Source organism: Tamandua tetradactyla, chromosome 11 (genome assembly GCF_023851605.1).
Source record: "Tamandua tetradactyla isolate mTamTet1 chromosome 11, mTamTet1.pri, whole genome shotgun sequence".
NCBI classification, from domain to species: domain Eukaryota; kingdom Metazoa; phylum Chordata; class Mammalia; order Pilosa; family Myrmecophagidae; genus Tamandua; species Tamandua tetradactyla.
The window spans coordinates 10603451-10609053 of NC_135337.1; the positions used below are offsets into that span (position 1 = coordinate 10603451).

General features: G+C 37.8%; 1 long non-coding RNA gene across 1 annotated transcript; it reads left to right on the forward strand.

Annotated features, from left to right (window-relative positions):
* The first annotated feature begins 525 nt into the window (after positions 1-525).
* On the forward strand, positions 526-4453 carry LOC143649865 (uncharacterized). The gene is made up of 3 exons (XR_013159218.1): positions 526-594; positions 2173-2381; positions 2844-4453. It is a non-coding gene; the product is annotated as an uncharacterized LOC143649865 (long non-coding RNA).
* Positions 4454-5603: the final 1150 nt, after the last annotated feature.

The following is a 5603-nucleotide window of genomic DNA, read 5'->3' on the forward strand; positions in this document are numbered from 1 at the left end:
GTGAATAAAGTTCCTATAAACATTCATGAGCAAGTTTTTGTGTGGACATAAGTTTTCGATATGTATTTGAGTAAACACATAGGAGCATGATTGCTGGATTATATGAAAAAGTCTATGTATAACTTTGTAAGGAACTACCAAACTCTCTTCTAAACGGGTGCATCCTTTTGCATTCCTACCAACGAGGAATGAAAGTTCTAGGTGCTCCATATCCTTGCCAGCATTTGGTGTTGTCAGTGTTTTGGATTTCAGCCCTTCTAAGAGGTGTGTGGTGATGGCTCACAACTGCTCTCCCTTCAAATTTCAAAATGTCCAAATGATTGGAATGTCACCCCAACAATGAGCTTTTCCTTGGTTTATGGCACAAATTTGCTGGGAGAAAGAGGATAATCATGAGAGTTTTAGGAGCCTGAGGGTTCATAAGTATGTCTAATCTTCTGCTCCAGGACGAGGGAAGTCCTTATCCTCTAAAGACAGGGGTTGGATGGGTGGAACATGGCTGTTGGAAGCTTCTATGACAGTTGGTGAAGGAGACCACCAGTTGGGACTGATGGAAGTGACTCTAGCAGGATCCAGGGAGCAGAAGGGGACCAGGTAGGAAAGCTCATGGCCTAAAATAATTATTATTCATCCTGAAAACAGCCAGACTTGAAACTGAGCTGCCCAAGTCCTGAGTGGGCAGTGAGGTGTAGCAAAAAGTGCAAGAGCCAGGAGGCCTGGGTTTAAGTCTGCATATTAACCACTTTGGAGCATCACTGGGTGACCTGGGGCAAGTCCTTAATCAATGCCTCATTATCCTTATTTATAAAATCGAAATAATTTGTATTGTGAAGATGATGTCACATAATATACATGAAGATGTTCTGTAAACTCTAAAGCATTTGACAAATACAAATCATTAGCATTGTTGGCATTTTCCAATAATTCTTTTATTTGCTTACCCTATAATGCCATCATTGAGTTTATTAATTGTTTACAATTCAGGACTATTGTAAACTTTTTTTTTGTTATAAAACTCAAGCCCTTTTCACTCACATGTACCTTAGGGTTCAGAAAAATAAATCTCTGAAGAGCCACCATAAGTTGTGATTTAAGCCGTGTTTTAGCATTTCAACAAAGACTGTTTTCCAATTATTTTATGTGTGAATGTTTTATCTCCCCACATGGACTGTAAGCAGCTTGTTGTCAGGAGCACAGATTTTTGAGTCATTTAGTCCTGGGTTTAAATCTTGGCTTTGCCACTTACGAGATGTGTGATTTCAGATAGGTTGTTACGTAAGATTTAGTCTTTTCATCACAATATTGGTGTCATAAAAATATCATTTGTAAAGAGTTGTGAGTTAAAACAGATAATGCATTTAAAGTCTTTAACCCAGTACTTGGTTCAGAGTAAGACCCTAATAAATTGCATCCTCCAAATAATAGCTGTCATCACAGGGCCAGGCATATACTAGTATTGGATTTTCCCAAACACTTGAATGCAAATTGGAAGTAAAGCAAAGGAAGCAAACAGTAATTCAAGGCCAGCCTTGCCTTTAATCTCCAAACCTCTCAATAGGAACTGAAAGGTTTATAGCTTCCTGACCAAAGCAGAGACTTAAATAACAATAGAAAGGCAATTTATTTTCTTGGGTTGACTATGGATAAATCTCACTTGAAGTAGGGCACTGGATTTACGTAGAGGCAAAATTAATTGTGAGATGTTGATGGGACAGTGGTGGGACATAGGTATATGACAGCATGATGCATATTTTTTGTACCATTTTCCAATTTCAAATCATCCACCCTAGTTTCATACCACATGCCTTGATTTTTGGTACAGAAAAATCTGATAGACACAGAAGTAGGTGTATTATTGTTTATCACTAAAAATGATTAGCATTTGTTTATTTGGTTCATCCATGCAATCAATAGTTTTTAAGCTCCTATTGGGTTCTGTGCTAGATTCTAAGGAATAAAGGTAAGGCACAGCTCATGTTCTAATGGGGGAGACAGACACATAAACACTATTGAAATGTTGAATGTGCTATTTTAAGTGTTAGGACACTGTTGTGGAGTATAGAGGATGGGGGAATTTCTTTCTGCCTGGGGGAATGTGTGGTGGAGTCAGAACAAATTTCAAAGGAAGAGGAAGATTTGAAGAATGGCTAAAATTGTGCCATGTTGCTGCAGGGAAGAGAATCTCAAGGGAAGAAACAGCACAAGCAAAGACTTGAAGGCATGAGAGTCCACAGGAGATGTGATCAAATCATGCCATGGAGTGACTACTGGGAGATAAGACTAAAAAGTAAATCTGCGCTCAGACTGTATACAGCCTTGCATTTTATCCTAAGAACTTTACTCAGAAAGCAGTATGGACCTGCCAAAAGGTTTTAAACTAGGTATGGCATGATTCTAAAGGTAGCCCTGGTAGCAGAGGGAGGAGAAATGGAGGGGGGAAAGGCCAGAAGCAGGGAGGGCATGAGGAGGAGTATTTGTTAAAGTCTAGGCAAGAGAGGATTGCCCTGAATTAGAACTGTAGCCTTGAGAATGGAGAAAGGAGATCAATTTCAGACATATTTTGAAGGAATCGATCCAACTCAGGGACTTTTTCAAATATTATGCGTACACATATAGGAGAGGAGGGCGGGGAGAGGGAGTGAGAGACTCCATTTAGAGAGCCTTCCATAAATGAGGAGAAATCCTTTTAAATTTAAGCGGGGGGGGGGGGGGGGGATGGGAATGATCTGTCCATGTGGCTTCGATTGAGGGCCCTAAAGCCTCTGTGTCTTGGTCTTTATTTCTCTCCCCACACCCCCAACCCCACCTCTCCCAACCAACACAAAATCTGTTTTTCTTCCAAGCTGGAGATTAATAATAATGGCCAGCTGCTCGTGGGATGGTCCTCTTAAAACTAATGATTGGATCACGAAAGAGCGTTGAAGATGGAAAGTCCTGTTGCTTTTCTCCTTTGGGGTGTAGTCCCCTGTCAAGTCAACCTTGTTCATTGGGCACAAAGCAAAGCTCAGCCTGGCACAAGATGGGAGTCCAATGGTGACCTTTCCCCTGACTTCCAGGTCAGTCAGAGATCAGGTGCAGTTTTTATAGGAGGGATACAGAAGTGGAGCTGATAGAGTCTCTGGTCCTGATTCAGGATGGAGCTTGACAAGGGATTAGGAAGAGAGAGGAAAACTGGCTAGATCCATTCTGCTTGGTTTCCAAGATAATTAACAAGTATTCATTATGTACTGTGTGCCTGCTGCCAAGGCCCTCTTTCAATGAGCTTATTTCACGTAATCCATTCATTTGTTTACTCAATAAGTATTTATTAAGTGTCTACTGAGTATCAGGACCTGCCCTAGGCCTCAAGAATGTGTAAATAATAAACAGTCTACCATCTAACTCTGCCTTCTTTAACTCTGTTAGTTCAACTCTAAGCTAGTGTGACACAGGATGTACTTGGCTAGGGAGGGGGTCCTCTTTGATGAGCCTCATGTGTTCAAGTGATTATAGAGTCTGCTAGGTAGTTTTGTCATCCTTTCCCACAAAACTGTAATCTCTGAATTTCCAGTGCCTAGTCGAGTGTATAGAAGCTCAGTAAAAGAGTGTTGAATGAATAAATTGATTTCTTAGAAAGCAATTTTCATTCAGTGTTGGACATGCAAAGAATATTTGATCTTAAAGTGAGGGACAGGACAAACAACGAGTATGTTGTAGCACTGTAAAAACTTTGCTTTTCAAACTTGCAGAGGTACAAGACATACATCAGAGTGGTAATTTATGCTGTATCTTTGATTTCATAGCATCAGACAACCTAGCACTCAGTCTCTTCCAATATTAAGACTTGGTCCACTTCATGACCTTTACCTGTCATTGCATTACCCTAAAACTTAGAAAGCAGTGGTAGCAAATTGCTTGGGGATGTTTTAAATATTAATAATTTTACGTTGGTATAATGCTTTTAATTTTCCAGACTGCATATCTGTTAAGTCTTTGGGTCCCATTTATTTATATCACACTCTAGGACAGATAGTATGATTTTCTTTTACAGATAAGGCAAGGGAAACAAAGTGAGAATATATGGTTTAAAGACACATGGCTTGTTATTGTGAGAGTTGCAACTAGAATTCAAATTTCTTGATTACCAGTATCATGCTTATTTCCATTTGGTTACAGAACATAATGGTTGAGCCAGGACATGGAGAGCATTTGTTTATAAGTTCCCTTGTTTTTTTCCTTTTCTTTCTTCTTCTTCTTCTTCTTATTTTTTTTTGTTAACAGGTATACTTGTTTATTGTGCTTTGCTTTATTGTGCTTCATAGGTATTGCATTTTTCACCAATTGAAGGTTTGCGACAGCCCTATGTTGAACAAGTCTATTGGCACCATTTTTTCCAACAGCATGTGTGTACTTCCTGTCTCTATGACACATTAAAAAAGTATTTTTATTTAGGAAAACAAACAATACATTTAAAAGCACCAAAAATGGATGTCTTAGTTAGCTTAACCATAGGCATATTTAAACAAAATATCCATATAATCGTGGTAAAACCTGTGTTTGCACAGTAAGTTTCATAAACAATTCAAAATCAAGGCAACAGGGGAAAAAATCTACAAATTCAGATAACAAAGGTCTTAAATTTTAAATATTAAACACTAACTTAAATACCATTTAATCAGCTGTCAAAACTGTAAATTGAACACAGAAAGCCTGAAAGTAACTATATAATGTGAGGAAAATCTCTCTAAGTCACAAATTTTTTCATCTGCGAAATGGAGTTAAAAATTCTTTATGATATCGCTATGAGGATTCAGTGAGATAATGCTTGTAAAATGCCTGGCACATAGATTGCCATCAATAAATGGTAATTCCCCTGACTTGGATAAATGCCATTTCAATATCTCTTAGTATTGACATTTCCTCTGTCTCTGCAGACTAATAGGAGATAAAGAATAGTCTTTCAATGTTCAACAAGAATCTTTCCTACGTGGTTGTTAATTATTCATACCCCTGTCCCTTATACTTTCTATCATTAAGGCAGTACCGTTCTGTCTTGATCACTGTTGTTTCGTACTTTTCGAATTCAGGGAGCATGAGTCTTCCAAATTTATTCTTCTTTTTCAGAATTGTTTTGGATATTCCTGGTTCTCTTAAATTCCATATAATTTTAGAACCAGTTTGCCAATTTGTACAAAAAGTCAGATGGATTTCTGAGAACGATTGCATTGACTCTCTACATCAGTTTGGGGACTATTGCCATTGTAACATTGTTAAATCTTCTGATCCGTGTACATGCATGTTTTTCTATTTATTTAGATCTTTAATTTCTTTCAATGATGTTTTATTGTTTCCAGGGCACACATATTGCATTTCTTTTGTTAAATTTATTCCCATGTGTTTTCTTCTTTTTGATGCTCTTGTGAATGGAATTATTTTCTTATTTTTGGATTTCTTATTTCATTAAGTACTCATTTCATTACATAGAATTCAGTAGGATTTCATGTATAGAAATTCTACTGAATTTCGTATATTCGTCTTGCATACTGCAACAGTTCAGAATTCATTTATTTATAATAGCTTTTTTTTCTATGCTGTATGGTAGGGGTCACAATTCATTCTTTTCC